Below are 23058 nucleotides of genomic sequence, written 5' to 3' on the forward strand. Positions count from 1 at the left end.
GTATAGTGGCTGTTACTGTTTGCCTTTGTCTTCACTGGAGTCAGACCTCAGTTTAGCTAGTTACTTAACTCATCTTTCAGACGTCATTGATTTATTATCTCATGAAAGCTTTCTTGCCATGAATGTTTAGTTCTCTGCTTTATCAAAAGTAAAGAAGCATTGATACAGAATGCCCTGAAAACAGGACTGGTTTTGGTAGAAAAATGTATCCACCTGAAAGAGTGGGTAGACGAAGAGGAATGTAGAAGGTATTTCTGGTGATGGCATTGTCCATGGGCTTGCAGTTAAATCCTAGGAAAGGTATTGGGTCCTAACAATTCTTGACCCTTACATTAGGGAAAGTAGTAGGCTTTTAATGTTAGTGAAAATTTCAATTAGGAATATCTTAAAACATATGGATTCTTAATGTGTTTGTTTTCTGCTTTAACTTTTTAAGGAAATCTTCATATTTCACAGCATTTTATTTCTTATTTAGGAAACTACTCTTATTATGACTATTTTGTCAGAGAATTCTAGAATATGGAATTATAGGATTAATTTCTTAAGGACATAGATTACTAGTCTATTGTCAGAAACAACTTGCATAACATTTCAACACGAATATTACACTCTATATTTATATAAAGGGCCCCTTGAGAATTAAGGTCCTTTGTGACTCTGTTGAGCAAGCACTCAGTGTTTATCTGCATATGTGAGCATGTGTGTGCTGTCTGATACATTCACAAATAATCCTGGGATTATAGCATCAGCATCCATCTCTTGATAAACTATCTATGAGCTTTTCTTTCACTTAAAATGTTATGTAGACACTCTGAATGCAAGAAACCCTGCCTTACTCTGTGAGGTTCTTTAATCTTGCCCTGTATTACATGGAGAAATTTACAAACAAACGTCTATTTCTATAAATTTACATCAAACATCTATTTTGAATAACATCATTTTTGGTGGTGTGAACTGAGACCTATGTAATTAGTACAAAGAGAAACAAGAAGAAGAAGAAGAAGAAAAAATGAACTTGGTTTTATTCTGCAAAGACTGTGTTTTAGGAATGTGCAGGGTTCAAATTTCTGTCAGCCTCACTTGTTGGGAATTTTGTTTTCTCAGGAACAACTTCTTGTAATGTAATTAAACATCATATGTGAATAATTGTTGTGATTAAGAGCCTTTTAAGAGGTTAGCAAAGGGCAGTCTATCGTGATGCTTATGAATCACAAACTTAATATAAATATGTATCTAAGAGCAGGGAGAGGTAAGAGATGGGGAAAAAGAATAAACATTGATGTCCCGATGTTAAGTCTAGTGAATTAAAATTCTCAAGTGAGATTAATCTCTAACCTTTCACCACCTTTTCATCAGGCTCAAGTGTTTTAGTGGACAATTTAATGACAAGAGTTCTTTTGTGTCTGTTGTGGGTTTCATCCTGCCTGGGTCTGAGATATGCCACGGAAGCATAACAAAGGCATTTGTCTATTCTTGGAAGTTGATGATGAGCCTTGTAGTCATTCCCATACTTCTTTCAGTGGAGAGGATCATGCACACAGAGAGAAATAAATCTCCTTTATGCTTTCATAGTCTTATGGCTTCATACTTCAGGAGATGAGGTGACCTACTTAGGGAAAAAAAAGGCGGTTAAAGAGAAGTAAAGGACAAAGAAGCAATGGAGATTCATGAAGAATCATAGCAGAATAAATCGGTCATTTTGGTTTCTGGAGAAATGATTTGGCTTGCTTTCTGCTTGAGGCTCCTCAGTTTAGCTTGCAGAGATCCTATGGAAACTGTAACATGTTGTTGTGGTTTAACCCGTCAGGCAGCTAAACACCACACAGCCGTTCGCTCACCCTCCCCCCTCCCTCTCTGGGATGGGGGAGAGAAACGGGAAAGTGAAGCCGGTGAGTTGAGATAAAGACAGTTTATTAAGACAGGAATATAATAATAACAATAATAATAATAATAGTGATAATGATAATAGTATTAATAATAATAATGTGTAAGAAACAAGTGATGCACAATGCAATTGCTCACCACCCGCTGACCGATACCCAGCCTATCCCCGAGCAGCCGGCCCCCCACCCCGGCCAGCCACCCCTATATATTGTTTAGCATGACGTCAGATGGTATGGAATACCCCTTTGGCCAGTTTGGGTCAGCTGTCCTGGGTCTGTCCCCTCCCAGCTCCTGCTGCACCCCCAGCCTGCTCGCTGGCAGGACAGAGCAAGAAGCCGAAAAGTCCTTGGCCTGGTGTAAACACTGCTCTGCAACAATTAAAACATCAGCATGTTATCAGCGCTCTTCTCATCCTAATCCAAAACATAGCACCCTACCAGCTACTATGAGCTACTTAACTCTGTCCTAACTGGAACCAGGACACATGTTCAAAGTATCAGGCTGCTTTGGGTAACAGGTAATATGACAAACTGGACAGAGGACTTTCGGCATCTGGAGGGAGACAGTTTTACCTTTGTGACTGATTTTGCTGCAAACATGTTAGTTCTCTCTGTTGCTTTCTCACTTTCTGCCTTGCCTCTGAAAACTATAAGCTCTTCAGAGAACTAGTTGGCTTGCACTGTACATTTATATGTAGGCTGGCACACTGAGACTGACCACACTGATCATGGCTGGGGTTCCCATGCACTGCTGGAGGAAAAACAAAAAACAAACAAACAAAAAAAATCCTTTTTTCTTTCATTAGTTCTAATTCCACATATATCTGATGATATTTCCCTAGTTAGGCTCAGATATTTGAGATTTTTGAGGCATTTCAGGAAATGCCCGCAATCCTTGCTTACCAGTTATCCTACTGCCTGTCCTGTCTGTTATTCAGACAGAACTCCACTGACTGCAGCTGAGTCTGGAATGACACATTACCAGAAATAAAGTTGAAGGTATGATCCCAAATGGCCTTCCAGTAGTGACAGGTGCAAGAATGGTATTGACTTTTCTGTACATATGGTTCCATTTGTTTTATGTATGTTGAAATGATGTGAGGAACAAATGCTTTGTCCAAATTTATCATCCTTCTTTTGCTGAAACAGTACCCACATCACAGCACATCTTAATATTCTCATATATCCCAGAGGGTGTGTCAGACCTATGCCAGAAAATTCCCACAAAAGCTCTGTGCCTTTGAAATCTTGCCACTTCTCAGTTTTGTGCCAGCTCTGCTTCAATAGTCCAGTTGGTTTTCTTCCTAGAAGTCCTTCAGAAATTGCTTCGCCTCACAGTTCTTGTGGGACAAGTCACAGAATGTCTCAGACCCAGAGAGCATCAAAACTTTGAAATCATTCTTCAAAGGAAACTCACTGGCTCTGTGGAGGGGAGTGTTTGGAGGGAAGGGGAAGCACTAGATCCACAGAGTTTTTTCTCTCTGAATGTGTCAACTTAAAGGATATTCAGATCACCTCATTCTAGGTATTCAGTTCAGGTGGATTAGGGAGGAATCCGGGCTTGCTGTAGTCAGTGGAAAGAAGGATGCCCTTCGAGTGTTATTTGAGAGTCCATAAGTTTTAAGCATGCTTACTTCCACTGACTGAAAACCCCAGCTGTAGATAGTAAGTATATTTTCTAATGCATTCTCTTGTGGTTATTGTTGTTATTTTTCTTCCCAGATTTCCAAAGAAAGTGACACATTTGCAGTCATGCTTGTGTGTCTCTTACTTCCCCTATCAAAGTAATTTTAAAATCAACTGACCTTCACCAGAGCTATCTGAGGGTAGAAGTCTGTGTTGTCACAATTTTCTTTGGAAATAGGTAGTCTGAAAAGAAAAGACAATTCATAGCCCCTTGAAGAGAGACTGCAGTGTAGTTTTTTGTCTTATCAAGCACTAGAAACCTTATACAGGAGGAATTGTTATGAAATGCCCCACCTGCAGGACAAACTTCAGGTCAGAGCTAATACCTCATTAGACACTAGAGAATCTTACTGTTAGACATTTCTCAATAGAAAACTGTGCTTTCCTAGTTCTGCTACTCCACAAAACTGCATGATCTTCCTCCCCTACTCCCCTGCCTTTACTGTCTGTTTTTAGGCCAGTGGTTTGTTATGTGATGCCAAATCCAAGTGCCACTGTCTGGGAGCAGCAGTGCAAAATACCCTCTGCTGTGAATAACTCTCCTTGCTGTACACCTGTTAGAACATCACCAAAGATGTATGTCAAGATGCAGTGGGAGGCTTCAGGAGACAGAACTGCAGCTGAAACTACATTTTGCCCCATACATGATCCAACTGACGCCAGTAGGATTGTCTGAAGTTTAAATTAGCACATAGCCTGACCTGCTGTTTTAGATTAAGTAAAGGGGACAAATCTGTTTCCATTAATCATGGCAATGGTGGATGTAAAAAGCTGTATTAAGTCATTGTGTTAATCTAAGAAAGCAAAGGTTGCTACTCTGTTTTGAGACAGTAAGAAATAGGAAGGAAATCTGAAGTAAGGAAATGAGCAAAGTGAGTGGTATCAAAAGTTACTTCCATGCAACCCTTTCTGTGTCACTTTAGTTTTGCTCATTGCTTTGCTACAAGGAAACCAGTGTAATTCCAGCTGGAAAAGAACAATGCTCACTTAATACAAGTTTGTGGTATTGATAATGTATGAATAGGCCACTGACCTTAAGGATCCTTCTGCCCTTTTGGTGTATGCAGAAGGCTATTGCTTTTCATGTGCATATTTGTTTTTCAAATATTAGGAAGAAACTTGTCTATTGCAGATGATCAGTTCATTTGGACTCATTTCTCCACTTTTAACATATGAGGCTTGGGCAGGGAAGCTAAGTAATGAAATAGCTTAGCCAAGCTTCTCCCTTCTGTGGGTCAACCTGCATCAACAGGATGCAGGTTTCTGAAAGATTAAAATGTATTTTGTAGCTGCAATATGTTGTATATTTTATTGCATTGTGGTACACTAGTGGTGGTGCTTTGAAATGTCTGTGGTACCCATTTGTGCTGGAATCATGAAAGACATGTACAGACAAGAGTGTCAGGTAAAATTCAGAGTGCCTGAGGAAAGTAAAATACTGCCCTATTGTATAAAGAGCAAAGCTTACTGAAATATCGACTGCTTATTTAAACAGCATGATGTGGCTTTTTTTCTTTTTTTTTTTTTCTTTTTTTTTTTCTGTACAAATAAACTGGAAATCTGATTTCTCACATATAAATAATGACATGAATAAATGTAGTGTCTCATAAATGTTCTACTCCTCTATCTAGCACCTATCTGGGGTTAATTTTCCGGTTTAGGGAGAATTCACTTATTTTTTCATTACCTGGAGGCCTAATACCCTGTGAAGACTTTCCTTCCTGTGGAAAGACATCCTTCATCTTTAGCAGATTTTGGATCAAGACTCAGTTCCAGCTTTAGATTGTCACAGATGAGAGTTTGGAAGCCTTGTATTTCTGCTGTCTGGATAGAGATTCCAATCTTCGCCATGCCATGTCATGCCAGAGTTTTGTGTATGTTTGTGTACGTGTGTACAAGTACATAAGCACTGACATACTTACTGGCATTTTCAAAAGCGAATCTGGAGTGCTGGCAGTCAGCTTCACTCTCTGATCAAGATATGGATGAAATTGAGCAGCTGAACTTCATCTTTGGCAATACTGAGACCATGAAGGTAGGATGAGGAAATAGATGAATAAGATCGTGCCTTAGAAAGGAGGAAATTACATTTAATTGTGACTTGGAAAGGAGGAAATTACATTCATTGCCCTTTGGACAATGCCTACGGACATTTCTTTTCAGTTGCCTTGTCCATGCCTCGTCATCCGTGGGCAGATTATTGTCACACTCTCACAAGGCAGCTAGGGACATGCACAGTTTTTCTTTTTGAGGGAAACATTTTGCTTGGCATGGCCAACCCAGGATCTCTGCTGGCCATTTGTAGGTCACGGGTGGTACATTAGATGCCAGTTATGGTCTACGTGCCTGGGGCTGGTTTAGCACAAGAATCATGTTTGCATCGCGGAGCTGAGATCATAAGGGTGTCTGACCTGTATGCTGATTCAAAGCTAAGTCAGTAGCAGACTGTTCTCCAGGACTCTGGAATGTGTTCCTAATCACAGATCTGAAACAGCCCATATTTAAAGAATTTGAGTATGCTGCAAAAAGCAGTGAGGACTTAAGGTTTTCTTCTCCCACCACTGAAGCAAGTGTTGGCTGTGAAAGTGGCTGGCTGACTGTGTTTCTGTAAAACTGATTACTTTAAAGCTGTTGAAATTTGTTTGAGTGGTTAATGATGTTAGGGCACTGAGAACCATGGAGAGGCAAATTTGTTAATCATTTTGTATCTAAATAAACATAAATTGTCACAGCACATGCAGTGTTTCTATTCTCATCTATAAATAACCCTTTCTTCCGCTACTTCTCTTTGCTCAGTGCTGCAGACACAAAGCATCTCATTGATTTGGCTTGATGATTTTAAGAAATGGATGCGAATCATTCCATATTTCCTCAGCTCACCGGTGAACCTAGAAACAGGAAAGTAGCCAGGCACAGAAACACTGCTTCTGTACTGCTGCCTTCCCGTGCTGCTCCTGCCCTCTGGCCACTGTTGTGTGGATAGGCAGTCTGTATGCAGGAGCACGTGGTGCTTCTTGTAGGATGGAAGTGAGAGAGGTGTGTAGTATTCCATCAGCTCCACAACCTCCTCATCTGCTGCCTAAAAACCCAGGGTCTCAGGGGGAAGAAAGGGGAAACCTACCTCTTCTCTGTCCTTGTCCAGATAAATGGTAAGTCAGAATTGCTGTGTTGGGTGAAATACATACATCATGGGCTTAGGAAGCAAGGAACCTTGTGTAGTGACAAGCTTGAGAAGAACTGCCTGTGTTCCAGGGAAGAGGAGCATGGAGAACATCCCCACAGAGCATGGAAAGATGCCTTCTACAGAGAAATGAGGTAGAGCACCTTGTTATCTGAGGCAGCAAGAAAGGAAGGATGAGTTAGTTTCAGCTGCTTTTTCTAGGTGTTCTGATTTAAAACCCAGGGCTGCTGAAGAGCCTTAATTCTCCTTTGCATGTTTCTCACTGCTCTTGAGGAGCAAAAGAAATTCCTATATAGTGAGAAGCAGTCAAGCATTATCCTTTCTGGAAAGAGGCTGATGAAAAAGCTGGAAAATGAAATGGGTGAAAGAGGCAGGACTGTACTTTTTCATAAAGCAGAGAGTGCTGGTTGGTGACGTGAGCATCCAGGGTGTTCTCACCATAGTATAAAGCTGAAGTCCTGATCTCACAAAGACTCCTGTGCCAACTGAACACTGCAACATTTCTTATGGCTCTAGGCTGTATGGTCATCATCCATTTATGTGGATGAGCATTTCCAACTTCAGGTGTAATCCTGCTGTCACTGAATTCAGCAGAGAACTTTGTAGGGGCTTTGCTCATGCAGGACAGATGCTTGAATAATGAATATCATGTGCAAACACACATTTTCTTGGAAAAACTGGATAGCTGGCTGCAGTTCTGGATTGTGTGCCTTCTGGCTTCTTGCTTCCCCTCCAGCTGTTAATTATTCTTCTGGTTTAGATCTTAAGGGAGGAATTATTCTCTTTTGCTATTTGTGTTTCAGTGAAACATTAACAATCTCCTACTAATTGCCTCTGCTAATTAGCTCAACAGTAGCAGTATTCCTGCTCATCTAGTGAAGCCATGGAGGGAGAATGTGGAACGGGAATAACTAAATCTCTTTGCTGTCCCCTTTTTTATGAAAACTGCACAAAAGTAGAGTAAAAGCATGGTAGATCCTGTTATGCAGCAAGTGCACTGCTCAGGACCTGCCTGTAGGAGTGCAGATGTTTTGAAATGATTCTGTTATCCTATGAAGAATTTTGGGGGTTTTGCAGGAGGCCGTAATTCAATGTTTACACAGCTGTCACTCTCTCCTGTGTACATTGACACAAAGCAACCACAGACTCCTTTGAGTGAAATATTTCAGCCCTAAGATTTGAATGTTTTAAAAACATTTGTGCATAGCTAACCACATTGGTTTAATATGTGACAAGCATTCCTCATTTGAAATGAGTGCTTACAGGCATCTGCTATGATACCAGTTATTTACAGAAGGAAAATTAGAAATGTTATCCAGCAAGTTACAGTATAATTAAACTGAATGAAATATAAGGTTGGAGTGTACAATAAATAACAAACTTATTTATCGAAAAAATTAGGTGCTGCTACCACTTATCTAATACAAAAGATTCTGCAATGGCAGACTTAATAAATATGCCTTTTCTGTGGTGCTATTTTCCACACAACATAAATCCTTCTTACTAAATAAGATGACTGAAAGAAAGCAGAGTTATGGAAATACATGACTGATGAGAAAATGGTACGAGTTATTCTAACGTAAAAAGATGTCTCACACTTCTAATGCTGACCTTTTTCCTAAGGAAAAATATTTACAGTGTTATATGTTACTTGTTAATAATTTCAACTATTCCGGTCTTTGGGTTCTCAACTCTTAATCTTGAATATGTATATTAAAGTAACTGTGACCATTTTCTGGGATTCAGAAGAGCCTGATCATTCTTCATATGTAGACATAACTAGGACAAATGCCTGTCCTTGGCATCCAGGTGCCTTCCTACCATTAATCTTCACAGCCCACCTGGGGTAAGTGAAGATTATTCTGCACACATTTTATTCATGGGGTAACTTAAACAGAATCAAAGCAGCTTGCCCAAAATTTAATCTTGGTCTGACTGAAGTTAATAGGAGGTAAATGCATCATTATGCTAGAGGCATAATTTCACACGTCATGAAGATGCGAGTCAGTAATCAGGAGTTTCTGTCTATGCATCCGACAGCCAAATCACTTCGCTGTGGCCTGTTTGCTGACTCTTCCTATACGTGTTGGCCAGGCTGGAGCTCCATATAAAGCAGTGTGAGAATGACCCTTGTTCTAAATGAAGCCAAGATAGTATTCTACCTTCTTCTGGTATTTTTGTCTTTAAAATGTCCCCACAGCAGTTCTCTAACTTGTAAAATAAAATAAAATAAATAATAATAATAATAAAAAGTTTTCTTTTACTCATTGGAAATGTTCATCTGGTATTTGTGACCTTGGTATAGGCAAGGAGGTAAGCCTTGTGCTAATGTTAATTATGTGTAAAGGCATTTATAGAGATATTTAAAAGGTTACCCTTCTCAGAGGAATAATCAGGGCACTGTCTGCAAAATAATGAAAATTTAAAAATAACTAGTTGAACAATGCCTTGTAGAAATGAATAGGCTATACAAAAACCCACATGTCAAATTGCCTGCCTATTTCTAACACACTTGTTATAAAGAAGGGGAATATTGACATATTGGCTCTAATTTTAGATGCCCTATAACAATGTGTTGCTATATAGGTTCAGGACTTACTTCCGTCCCTGTAAAGATTATGCTGTAGCTTTTGGTCTTTTTTCTGATGCTGACTATAACAATATAGGGGCCAAATGACTCCAGTCTATTAGAGGAATAAGGCCAACAAAGTGTGTAGCTAAGCATGTCATTTGCAGAATGAAATTCTGGCTCTGACTCTCCTTGACTCACTCACTTGCATCCCATTGCTTTTTTTTTTTTTTTTCTTTTTTAATATGAGAAGAAAACACAACTAGTTATTGAGCTTTACACATGCTATGTGTAAAAGTGTTAATTGGGGTTAAATTATAATTAAATAATAATTCTTCTTTTAAAATGGAGACAGGTCCATTTCTATGTGGGTACAGCTCTGGGAGAGGCATGCTGTGGATCAGGGAGGCAGAGGGTATTGACTTCAGCAGCAACTTGTTGAACCTAAGGGAAGGGACATGGGAGGCTGAGACCCCCTACCTCTCATTGCACAGGACTATTCCTAGTACTTAACTGTTCACAGATTATCTTCACTCTTGCACCAAGGCAGTCTTACTTTTTTAGTTAATTGTAATGCTTTAATTTCAAGACCAAAGTCCGGGTAATCATCATCTTTTCCCTTTCAACCTAACATGTAATTGCTGGCATCCAGTAAAGAGAATAGAGTTGAACAGAATTCAGGTTTCAAGGGTTCAAAACTTTGCTGCTCTGTATTGGGATGGGTAATCAGTCTTGGAAATACCTGCTCTGTGGCAAGCCAAAGAATAAAATTAGTTGGAGACAATTCACTTATTTATTTTTCCAATTTAGATTTTTTATTTTACCATTCTTCATTGGTATTTCAAAATCACTTAATTTCTGGAAATAAATCTTAGTTATTTTCAGTTTGAAAGCAGTGCGTGTATATCTTCTATCCCTAAGCAATAAATCCCCCTCCACAAGTGTCTTTGAACTGGGCATTTTGTTTTAAACCAACCTTTTTTCTACCAGCAGTTTTAACTTCAATGGGTCAGCATTTTTCAAGGGTATCATCAAATACTTCCTTACCAGCCCTCTGGAGTGTCTAATAAGACTCAGATGAAGGAACATGCTTTCCAAACCAGAGCACGTTTCATGTGCAGTCACTATGCTTTCAGATATTTCACGAATATAGGGATTTCATAAGTTTCTTTTAACTTCATTATCATCTGTTCTTTTTTATGTTTGTATATCCTTGTGAACAAATAATGTCCATTATGATAAAAGGGAAGTGATACAAAATAGGAGAATCCTAAATAGTGTTTGACTCATTCTCCATTTAGGTTGCTGTGGCTTCTTTTGAATCATTATCTATTGTATTTTGGTATTGCTTTGTGTTTTACTGACTATTCAATATATTTCCCACAGAGACTAGTTCTATGTGTTTCCTGTAGTGAAGACTATTCAAATGGCCTATAATCCTGTAATAGTTTATAACAAAATCAATTTGGTATGCATTGGAAAACATTCTCTTCTACTACATTCAAAGGGAATGTGTGCAAAGAGCAGAGAATTCATATTTGTAATGATTTTTTTTTTTGAAGTAGGAAATACGTGTGCTTGCGTAACTGAGGGTTCTCTTTTGTTCTATTTTGCTTTTCCTATCTCTTTTTAAGGAGAATCCCATTTTATCACCTTAATTAGCTGGAAAAGTTTTAGGATTTAAATCTTTATTGCAGAGTAAGATCTCCTGTTCAGACCTTGTATTTTGTGTGAATTTAGCTCCAAATTTTCTAAGTACCTCCATGGAAATAATTAAGTGAATTATTGTGCGTCGCTCTGTGTACTATACCTGCCTGGCAGCACATCTTTGAGTTAAAATTTAAGAACTACTGCAGCACCCTCAAGTGGTGATGTGGATCTGTATTTACAATGTTTTTCAAATGTTTATTTCTAGGGCTATGAATAACTTTAATGTTTTGGGCTGACCTGCTCAGGTATTGTCAGATCCTGCACTCCCTCCTCAAGTAAAGCTCCCGCTGAATCCTATTAATCACTTTTTTGAATCTGAGCAAGAAACTCAGGAAAGTTTTTGTTTTTTTGTTTTTTTTTTTGGGGGGGGATTGTCAAATGATTTTGTATAGAACATAAAGCATTCACTCTGACTCCAGTAACTCTGGTGTTTCTGTCAATTGTGCAGGAATAAATAATGTGAGGACCCTACAGAAAGAGAAACCAGCACATTAGGGTTTTTCTCAGGACTATAGTTGCAGGCATGCTGCACCTGTGGCATGAGCAACAGTAGGATTGCGAACCACCCGAATTGCTTGAGCACCCCTTCTTCCCCCCCATCAGTGACATCTCTTGTAATGACTGAGGAGGAATGCTCTCTCTCCGGCAAGATTTACTAGTTTTGTCATGAGGGTCTCTGATTACGGTTTATTATTATTATTTATTTATTTATTTATTTATTTCTGTTAGCTGCCAATTTTAAACAGCCAGCTGAGAACTGGGACAGATGAATGGCCCTGGGTTGGAGCCTCTTGCTTCCAAAGTTCGCAAGTGGCATCTCTGCTGATGCTCCAGCTCCTTTTCATTCTGCTGAGCTCTCTCAATGCTCGCAGAAAAAGAGTCATTACCCCACCAAATAAATGGCCCTAGCATGATGTCTGTGAGCAATTCTGCCCCCAGTACAGAGTTATGAGAGCAAATCATTTACCTATGCTGGTCCTCATCTGTAAAACACCAATGAGGGGTTTTATTTCAGAAGTTTACTGTAAGTCTTAATGGATGTTGTCTCCACTTTAAGGGTCTTAAGTGAAAACAGATATCAAAATGCCTTCTCTCTTGTCACTTGTAATAGTGTGTGCTGGGCAGAGGGCACAGGCTGACAGGAGTGGAAGAGCTCCCTCCACACTGGTGCTGCGTTGTGCGGTCCCTGCTAATGCTGCAGGTTAGCAGAATAGCACAGCTGCTTGTTTGCCACTGCAACTTCTGCCAGGTCTGGCATGTTTTCTGCATCAAACTCAGAGAACATGCTTGACAGACTCTGTAAACAAAACAATTTTATTTCTTAAGGTCACAAAGTGATCCAGACTCTTATTTATAAAATTATATTGAGCCCAATTAATTCTCTTCTGATAATTATTAAGGAAAATGGAATTTAAATGTTAAATATCATTATTATTTTTCTTTTTTTCCCCTTTTTCCCTGTGATTCGATATAGGAAATAGACCTTGCTAGCATTTTAGCTCTAATCTGTCCTCACTTCGTTCTTTTTTTGTCCTCTCTTCTCATAAAAGACTCATCTCATTTAAAGTGTACCATCTAGGCTGTCATGTACATAACAGACTGCATTGTGTTCACAAGAGAAACATGTCAGCAGAGGGCAGGGTCTAAGAGTAGTGAGTTTCCAAAGGGATCTGATAAAGAAATAACAGCTATTTCTAATACAAAGTAGATAACAGACAAAAATTATGTGTGATGGAGCATATTTGATATAATGTCTGTGCTTTCGCCTTAAAGGCCCACTGTCAGCTTAGAAATCACATTGTGAGCATTGTGATCCTTCTTATTTTATTATTTTCTATATAAAGGCACTACCAGTGACACAAAGGAGCATGAGAGAGATTACTTTGTAAACTTGCCTTAGGCTGCTCCTAAAATAAGCAGAAAGGTGCAATCAGAACTCTCCCACCCTGGCTGCAGTACTAAGCTTGGATGTGCCAGCAGCCCGCATTGCAGCTGACCCACAAACCTACTTTGAAACATTTCGGGGCACATGTGGGGCTTGCGAGGTGGAAGGACATGTGGCTCCTGCTGCCTCTTAAACTAGGAAGCCTGGCTAGAGAATTGTCAAAGTGCTTGTGGCAGAGCGGGGAGCTGGAGCTCAGAGCCAGCATCCCAGTTAAGTCAGCCACAAGAACAAGGAATTCCTCAGCACTGGATCATAAACCCAAAACACAGGTGCATTAAAGAAAAAGCTGTGCTTCTTTACAGCTCCCTGGAAAAAAGCAGGCCAAAGATGAAATCACAGTTTGTTTATTTAGAAATAGGTCTTGCTGAGTGTTCTGAAAGAAACACTATTTTGGGCTTAATAGACCAGCAAAATCCAAAGATTTGAGCTCAATGTGACTATTTTCTTTCATTTTAAATACAAAGAAAGCTCTGAGGGTTTCAAGATGAGGGAAATGCCTTTGATGGGAAAATCTTAGGTCATTTAAATTCATACAAATGCAATGTGACATCTCAAATTCTAGCCAAAACGCAGGTTTACCCCTCTTTGGGGTGACTGTCCCACTTTCTGGTTGCATCGTCTCTGTTATCCAGCAAATATTTCCACCTCTGACAAGTTGTTGCCCGCATTTGTCATAACGTGCCGCAACTGTCAGGGCCACATGTGCTTTATGTTGAAGGACCCGTATGTGTGCAGATCACAGAAGTAGGCCATGCTAATTGTTGTGAGGTGTCATCCACTTCCAAAAACACCAAGCAATACCAATACAAGAATGTGTTCCTTTGGATGAGGATGCTTTCTTCTCGGTAAAAGATATCGTCAAGGAATTTATTATCCCCAGAATCAGTGCTGAATTCTGTTTTACTGAGTTACTAGATAGGAAAAATATATTTAAAATGGTGAATAATGTCTAGAATAAACAATTCACAGAAAAATTGTAAACTTTGCCCAGTCTCGTGAAATAGAAGAAGGTTTTAGTGTAGTTATTTATATGAGATCATTGAAGATGCAGTGTTGAGAAACAATTTCATGATTATCAAGAACCTTAAATTTCAGATAAACAGTGCTGTTGTTTCTGTCTGCTTGTTGCTGGTAGCGGTTCCTGGAGGGGACGCATCAGCTAGTGTAACAAGTGGAGTTTCAACAGAAATTGTTACTGCCTTAAGTCATGGTGCCTTCGTTTTCTCAGCCATTGCTTTCAATGTTGATGCGTTCACAAAATGCAGCACTGTGCTGCTGAAGTCTTGTTGATGTCATTGCTGTGGAAACTGTGATGGACTCAATGGCTGTTTCTTGGAGCTCTGTTGTGACATTTTTAGCTGCCTAGTTGCTGCTTGTCTGCTTTGTGGAGAGGAACAAGAGGATCTGAATGCTGCTGGGTGCTTGCATAACTTGGAGGGAATTAGATTTTTTTCCACTGGAAAAGCAAATCAGATGTCTTTCAGAGTTTTGAAATTATCACTAGCAGTCAAAATTTCACAGGATTGCCTTTGTCACAGTCCCATTCAGATCATTATGAAGCAGCTTGTATTTTCTTGATTAGCAGAGTCCTGGGTTACTTTTGTCTTTGCATTGAAATTATTGAATATCCTTGAAGTTAGTTTTCACATTTGCTTTAATTTGGTTCACTTGGCATATTTTTATGATTCCTTGGCATATGCAAATAAATATACATGTAGATTTACCTCTAAGTCAGAAGGGACTAGACATATGCGTGCCTTGATTCACAAAGCTTAGGTTTTACCTATTTTTTAAAGATATTATTTAGCAAGACAATAAGATCTACATTCACTAACCTGGCAGCCAAAAATCAAATACCCTAAACACAGGTACAAGCAGAATATATGCAAAGGATATGGGTACATCCACTGGAATTTTCCAAAGCAGTGGCTCATATTGATTACACCATCACTGATATGATTTTGATAATTCCACTCTATTCCAGTGCCTCGCATTACTGAACACCTTTGCAATTCTGACCTCGGTGTCTCTGACATACTCTAAAAGACAGCATTAAAGTTAGAAGGAAGCACTTATATTGATGAGTTAAATCAAAGCACATCCTAAGAGGTATTTAAAATGAAAATCTCTCTTTGGCTGGCTTGTCTGTTGATACTAGATAAGTGTGTTCATAAACCTGTGTTAAATCTGTAAGGATGTAATTTATTGATCTCCTAGCAGTATTCCATTCTTGTCCTTGTGTCTCCCACCTCTTGAAAAATGAATACACTGTTTGGACAGCCATTGATAATCCAGTATATTTGCAGTTACACAATGGCAGTTGACTGAAAGCATTAATAAACGTTTAAAATAGACTCTGAGAGCCTCAGCTGTTTTATACTTTATATTACTTAGACAGATGAATTGGACGAATGGAGTACTTTGTACTTAGAAAACTATAAGTGAACTAGTAAGCTTTTTTTTTTCTTTTTTTCTTTTTTTTCCTAGTCAATATATGAAGACAAATGGGCAGGAAAGAACATACACCAGCACTAAGAGTAAACTATCACAAACATCTATAATGCAAATGGCAAATGAGTGCAAAATACAAAAAGGAATTATTTACTTTTAAGGCAATTTCACTTCAGACAGTTAATCTAAAACTGTGTTCCAGAAAGTCCCTGCTTACAGACCACTTAGTTCCAAATGACCCAAACTCATCAGATGCTTTCCTGCTCAGTCTGAAAACTTTCTAAAATTCCTCCAGTGGAGGTTCTGTACATGGAAAACTGCCCTGAGAAGACAGGCTCATCATCTCTGTCTGCAGTGCTGATGGGAAACAGAAACAGGACAGAATTGTACCTAAAGCTTTCAAGGTGCACTATCCAGGATTTATTCATAGAGACAACCCAACAAGTGCTCACAGGATGGGGTTTTCATTGTTCCATCAGGGTTTTCATTGCTCCATGATTGCTCCTTTCTTTGTAAAAAGCTGCAAGAGGAGAATATTTGAACCTGTTGAAGCTGTGTCAAACAGGAGGAAGAAATTTTGTGCCTGATGGGGCCAGAATGAGAACAAAGAAATGGAAGATTATTTTGTTAGGCTGGTGGTAGATAGCCTTTTGAGGTGTCTGTCTCTCTCCATATGCTTGTTTCTTTGCATATTCATATTTCTATTTAGGTTCTCCTTTTAGTTCTGTGAGTCCAAATCCTAAAATTGTGTCATTACATCCCCTGGGTCCTTTATTCAGTCTAGGTTTTAGTTCTTTTCCAACCAAAAAGAAAGCTGTCAGTTTAGTGACAGCTAGTCCGAAGAGTCACAGATCTGTTTAAAGGAAATCTCTATGTTGTAAAGAAGAGGTCTTTAAATGAAGAGGTCTTTAAATGAAACCATTTTGTCTTGTCTATTCCCTTAGAAGTCTCTGGCATGCATCTGAAATGCTGACTGGTTAAATCCCTTCTGCTTCTCTATGATTTTTCATGCACGAATTCTTTTTGGCAAGTGGAAATTCAGAATTTCCGCTACCATTTTTATAGTGCTGAATTAGAGAGGAATGGCATCAGCTCCTCCCAGCATGGGCAATTAAGGATGTGCATATGTGGCTCACAGACATAAGAGGGAGCAGGAACCTTGTGTATCTACTTCATGTACAGAGCTGAACATAATCTCTGTCCTTGAGACAGAGCCCGTCCGAAGAAGCTAACTGAAGTGCCAGTGGATACTTATGCAAAATGGTTACTGTTTTGATAGGTTTCAACAGTTTTCTTTGCCTTTCAGAAGCTAAACTTATTTCCTTTTCTTGCTGGTGAACTCCTCTGAGAGACTGTTTTAATCAAACAAACTGGTTGTAGTCATGGCATATCTAACTCAAGCATCAAATAGTGACATGTTGCAAAGCAGAGAAGAATATGCGTAGAGACCAGTTCAGCAACATTAGCTGGGTCTTGCATGGCTGCCAACAGCTCTTGGCATGCAAAGAAAAATGTATTGTTCTGTAACTTTAATGCTCAACTTCCTGGCTTGTCTTGAAGACATGGCATTGGGATCTCATCCTAGCTTTTCCCAGACAAAGCTTCCAAAGACAGAATATTAATTAAGGCAAGAAAGACAGACTTCAATGCAAATTACTATTTGTATGTATTACAATACTTGATCCAGTGGTAGACCAGGACCCCATTGTGCTGTGTATCTGCACAAGCACATTTACATCGGTACCTTATTTTACTTAGGCTTTGCTGTTACCTTTTCTGGCAGCGATCTGGTGCAACCATTGTTCTAGGCACTGCCTTCTGTCTTTTTTCTGCCTTTTATCTCTTCTGCACCACTTGCAAAATCATAAAAACTAGGGATGGGAAAGACCCTCCCAGTCATGTGGTCTATCGTTTCGCCAACTGGCAAAATTATTCCTTACAGCACATTTTCTAGTGCCTCATACAGGCTATTTATAAATGTCCTCGGCATTAAGACTTTCACCCATTTCCTCTAGAAACAGTCATGCACATACTACCAGGAAGAGCTTGCTGATACTAAGCGACATGTTCTTAGTTTCATTCAATGAGACCTAGCTGTGTATCAAGACTTCTGGTGGATAAAATTTCCATTCTACTGAGCACAGAGCAAACAGTTTTCCATCAGGTATTGGCAGCACCCTCTGGAGTGGCCAATCCCTCTCTTTGAAAAACCTCTCATTGTGTGACTCCAATTAACCTTGTAGCACTCCAGCTCATCTCCCAGCTCTCCAGAGGTGTTGGTGTTTTCCATCTCTGCCAGCTTTGGTCCATCTCTTCTTTGCATCTTTGACCCCAATTGCCTTCATCTCCTCTCTCTCTGAGCCCTCCTGGTACTTCACTGCATACTTGCCTCTTCTATGTGCTTCCATTTTTCTTTCTTCACTGCTCACCCTAGGTTCGTCTCTTCCCTTGAACAGCCTTTTCTTCCAGCCTACTTTGGTTTCTTCCCCCAGACTTGTATCCTGTGAGGCCATCTTGCCTACTGTTCTCAGTACAAGAGTATCAGTGTTTCCTTTTCCCTGGAAAGAGCCTCCACCCACTCATTGAATTATTCTTAATGTGACCAGAACACTAGTTTTTCCAATGCTGCTCTTATTCCACCCTTGCCTGTGGAAAGCTTGCCTTTTTGTTTGTTTGTTTTGGTGTTTTGCTTGTTAATTAATTAATTAATAGTTTTAAGGCCTGGAGGATTATTTTTTAGAATAATCTCTGTGATGACTGAAAGAAATGTGCCTTTTTATGTACCAGGTTCACTCACTGTCCAATGCTGCGTTTCTACAGAATTTGCTTTGAGATGCTACTTGCACAAATAATGATACAAGAAAGTGAATGTAGTAAGTCAGAGATACTTGCTCCACAGTATATAATGCCCCTCAGTATTCAGCAGCCCTACTGTCACTTATCTTGACAAAGTTTTATGTTCCCCCCAGCACATGCATTAGATCAAAATAAGCGATCAATTGTATCTTCAGGGCCTGCTGTATCGGTACATCTGACATAGGAAAAAGACTTTCTGTTCTCATTTGGTTTGGTTTTTAGATGACAGCAGACCTATAGATGGCATAAGCCTGAGGGCAGTAGAAATTCACGAGTTAGAAGTGTTTATCTTGTCTAACAATAGTAATAGGAGTTAAACTAGTGTATCTTTGTTTCTGAAGTGCCTGGAAAATTGCTATTATAAGAACTCAGAAGAATATTACACTTGTGTTAATAAATACCTGTCAACTGTATTCATAAATGCAGTAATTTTAAGAACAAATATTCATTTTGGGTTTTCTGGGATGATGTGAAAAGTTAACCAGGATATTCTAAAATTCCTTTAGAAGTTCAGTCAAAAAGGAAAATCTCATATTTTAAATTAAAAAAAAAAAAAACACTATACATGAACAATTGAAAACATAATTTTCGTTAATATTTTCCCACTAAGCAGCTGCTCATAACTATCATCACATATAAACTAGAAATATGCTTAGCTCCATCTGCAACAATTTCGCTATTATTTAGATGACAAGTTCAAAGTTTAAGCAAACATAAATTGCTTAGTCAAAACAAAAGAATGGAACATGAATAACTACTCACAAGGCTTGAATTCCCTGTCAGACACAAGTAATATATATTTTAAAAATATATCCAAGAGAAGTATTGTTTGATTGATTCTTTGCCAGTGTCATTCCAAGAAGTCTTGTCCAAAAATAAGTCTTTTATGTCTGGTTTTAAAGGCAGGAGGGCTTGGGCTTGACCTGCTTTTGAAAGTGTTACATTAACACTGCTCAAACGTGGGGATGCTGTTTATTTATACAACATGGAAAAACAAAGTGTCATTTTTATCTGTGTGCTTTAAAAATGCCAGTAAAACTTAGTTACTTGGTAGCTGCAGGGAAAATATCTTAAGCTAACACTTTATTTTGATGGAAATGTCACTAGTTGGGAATCAAACCTCCTTGCAGAACTTCAGATACTGAATTAAATATACAACTAAGAGGCACTTGAGAACACTGTTGGTTTTGAAATGCTTTGATTTGTACCTTGGGGTCTGTTTTTAGGAGTTAAGGGAAGAATTCTTTCTTACATATAAGATGTGTGTTTAAAGACGTTAATCTTACCGTTGCATTTCTGAAATATTTTGCCTCTTTAAATGTGCTGCACTATACAAGTTACTTTCTTCTCAAATCTCACCGTAGGCTGAGCAGGTCTTTTGCTGTAAGAAAGGCACAGTTGTTAATACACTGAGCATTTATTGCCATTTACTGTCTTATCTCAATGCTTCCTGTGCTCTTTTTTTGGCTCCATCCTATTTGCCATGCCCTGTTGCTGTGCACACTGTATGACAGAATCTGGTCACATAACCAGGACATTGTAAAGGACTCTGGGCTCCAAGTCATGCACAGGTGAACAGCAAATTAACCGCAGAATTGCAAGCAGAGTAGATGACTTCCAGGCTGAGCTGCAACTCAGGAGTGCTGGGTTGTGTCCCTCCCGGAGAGGCGGACAAGACTCCCATAATGCGTGCTTGTGGGGGACAAGTTACATCCTGAGACAACTTGTGCACAGGCAGAGTGAAGTGCTCTCCAGAGTCCCTAATGAAATCATCTGGGTCCCCTATGACTCAGAGAAATCTTTCTGCTTTCAGTAATGGCCCTGACAGACTTGATTCTGGTTGAATCCTGTTGCAGGGGGGGGTTATTCAAGAGATTTCTGCTTCCACCTGCCCACTCGGCCCTTCTGCACAAGGTCACTCACTGCAGCAGGGCTACAGAAGTGCGTGGTGCAGTTCCCAGCAGTGCAAACTATCTTCCTTCACCCACTGCAACACCTGGCTCATGCCAGGACTTTGTTTCTGCTGCCTGTGGTCTGTCATGGAGTAGTGAGCTGGAATCAGGAAGGCCTTTAAATAGCTGTAATTATTTATTTCAGGGCAAATGAATCACAGCCCAAAGCTGCATGATCAGGAGTTTTGGTGGATGAGGACCATTTGGCTGGTTGTTTTTCACTGAGCTTTTAAAGGATTTGACGTTGCAATTTTGTGTTCTCTTAATATAATTTTTCCATGAATTGTGTACACACATACATGCACAATATGTACATGCATGACTAGACAAACTTGATTATGTGAAATCTTGATTCTTAAGAATTAAAAGCACAAGCTGAATGTATTTGGAGCTAAATTGATCCTTAGTGGCTCTTTCAGTTTTGAACTGTGCTGTGAGGCAGATGTTTTCTTTTTTTTTTCTGTGCTTTCTTTGAGACTTTCTAATTCAGACGTTTAATCTTTGGTGCTTTTTCTGCTTGGTGGTTTAGTCTTGCCTTTTTGTGGCTTTCTTTGATTATTCCTTTGTGTCCTAGTTTTCTTTAGAAGTTAAAAATGTATTATTGCTTTTAATTTGTTTCTCTTGTTCCTTTTTTTTTTTTTTCCTTTTCCCCCTCTGTTTTGGCTGTTGCCAGTTCCAAATAGTCATAAAATCACCGTTAATGCAGTTCAAGATGGAATTTAGTGGAGCTAACTGTACAGACTTCTGGTAATGTGCAGTCAATTCGTGGCAGAAACATAATTTAAGATGGGGGCAAGCGGCTTCTGGAGTTACCTCTGGTGAAATGTGTGTCGCTATGACTTAGAAGCTAGACCTTCACTTCAGAACTATGTGCGTTCATCTCATTTTTTAATTAAATGTCAGGATCTCAGTTCTGAAGATCAAAATGATTCCTTCTTTCAAGTTCCATCAGGAAGGAGGCAGAGCGTTTGTTTGTTTTCTCTCTCCATGAGATAAGGTTCCCTTTTCATCTAAATGTTAAGACTTTTCATCCCTGACTTTGAAGACACAAATAAAAAGCAGCGGATGAAACTGTTTAGATGTAAAGAGATTTTTGATCAGGCAGTTGTTGAAATCATTGGGGGGGGGGGGGTGTCAGGGACAGCTGCATGTTAGAGTATTGTATGTATATGATCGACTCAGTTGTGGGTTTTGTTTTCAGACTGAGCCAATTAGATATTTCAAAGGTGGTATTTTCTTAACGGCTAAAACTTTAAGAATAGCGATTAGAAACATTTCAGCCTTTCAAGCCCACTTACTGAAGTGTAACCAAGTTTGTGAGCTGTCCAGCAGCGAGTCTCTGGCTGGGAACGGCCAAGATCTGGCTCCTGCTCTGTGTGCTTCCCATCAGAGGATGGCAATAGCGCTGGCCATCTTGGAGGTCAAGGAGGCGGCTTTTGCCATGGGAGGATAAGAGGGGACAGCAACTCTGGCACTTCCCTCTCTCCTTTCAACCTGAGCATCTGTTGCCATGGAAACCCCGGCGGCTGATGCTGGAGCAACAGGACCTGTCACCCCGCGTCCTGGTGCGGCCGTGCCGGGAGCGGCTGGACACCCCCGGGCAGCTCCCCCGCTGCCCACCGGAGCCCCCTTTACTCCTCCGGGAGCCTTCATTCGCGGCCGCCGTTAATTCTCCGCGCCGAGCGTGCGGGGACCGGGGCCGCCGCGCAAGGACCGCTGCTGAGGGCGGACCCCGGCCCCCACCCGGTCCCGTTCCCATTCCCGGTCCCATTCCCGACCCATCCCGGCTGCCCCCGATATCGACACCACGCTTGTTTATTCCCGGGCGCTCCTGCCGGGAGCCACTTTGGGTGGATTTCCACTGAGGGGCGCTGAAGCACGTTTTAATGCAGCAAAAAAAAAATGAATTAATATAAAAATAGTAAGAGAGGCGATTTACCGGATCTTTTTAAAAAGCGACAAACAACAACGTCCAAAAACCCGCAACCTCCTTCTCCCCTTCGTCCCCAGCCGGGGGGAGGAGAGGGAACGAGAAGGACGGGACGCAGGGGATGGGGACCGGGCAGTTGCGGGTGCCAAAAACCTCGGGGCGGACTCGGGGCTGGGCTGGGCTGGCAGCGGAGCGGCTTCGCCCTCCTTTCCGCTGCCCCTTTCCTGCGAACCGCTCCGAGCACCCCGGCCTCCGGTGCCGGTCCCGCCTCCCTCCTCCCCGCCTCGCCTTTCCCCTCCCCACCTCGCCTTCTCCCTCACGAGCAGGTGTCTGTTGTTGCTCTCTCTCTCTCTTTTTTTTTTTTTTTTAAGTTGTTTCCCCGGGAAAAAAAAAAAAAAAAAAATTTGAAGAAGAAAAAGAAGATGCTGAAAAGGAGATGATTGTAGAAAAGCCCTCCCTCCCCAGAAGAGCAACGTGCTTTGAATGAGGCTTCCCAGCCTCTTCCACTCCGTCTCACACACGCTGTCACTCTGCCTCTCGCTTGTGCACACTGTTGGTATGCGACCTCGGAGGCGACTGCTCCGCCACCTCAGCCTGGGGAGCCGCTGACAGCCAGCGATTGAGCCAGCCCCCCTTCCATTTTTTCCCCCCTCTTTTTGCAAACACACACGCACACCCCCAAAGCACATTTAATGCTGATCCACTCAGGCGCCATTATCGGGGGTACGTCTTCTTGGAGTGTTTTGGTTCGTTCTTTCTTTCTTTTTTTTTTTTTCCTTTTCCTTCTCCTTTTTTTTTTTTTTCTTTTTTCTTTTTCTTCCCAACACTGGATGGTGCAGCATTCCCGGGGCCTGTGGTGTTTCGGCTCGATTGCGTTCTATTATTTATTTATCTC

General features: G+C 40.4%; 1 protein-coding gene and 1 long non-coding RNA gene across 4 annotated transcripts in view; one reads left to right on the forward strand and one right to left on the reverse strand.

The window, feature by feature from the left end:
* Positions 1–23058, forward strand: part of DPP6 (dipeptidyl peptidase like 6) — a 553890-nt gene that overhangs the window by 120071 nt on the left and 410761 nt on the right. The gene's annotated exons all lie outside the window — the stretch shown is intronic.
* LOC106046959 (uncharacterized) lies at positions 12052–23055 on the reverse strand. Of its 2 annotated transcripts, none has more exons than XR_001213532.3 (3): positions 21532–23055; positions 19568–19662; positions 12052–12326 (listed from the first exon to the last, which is right to left on the reverse strand). It is a non-coding gene; the product is annotated as an uncharacterized lncRNA (long non-coding RNA). The 2 variants fall into 2 exon arrangements; XR_007162744.2 differs by lacking the exon at positions 12052–12326 and adding an exon at positions 14676–15013.

This window comes from Anser cygnoides, chromosome 2, assembly GCF_040182565.1.
Source record: "Anser cygnoides isolate HZ-2024a breed goose chromosome 2, Taihu_goose_T2T_genome, whole genome shotgun sequence".
NCBI classification, from domain to species: domain Eukaryota; kingdom Metazoa; phylum Chordata; class Aves; order Anseriformes; family Anatidae; genus Anser; species Anser cygnoides.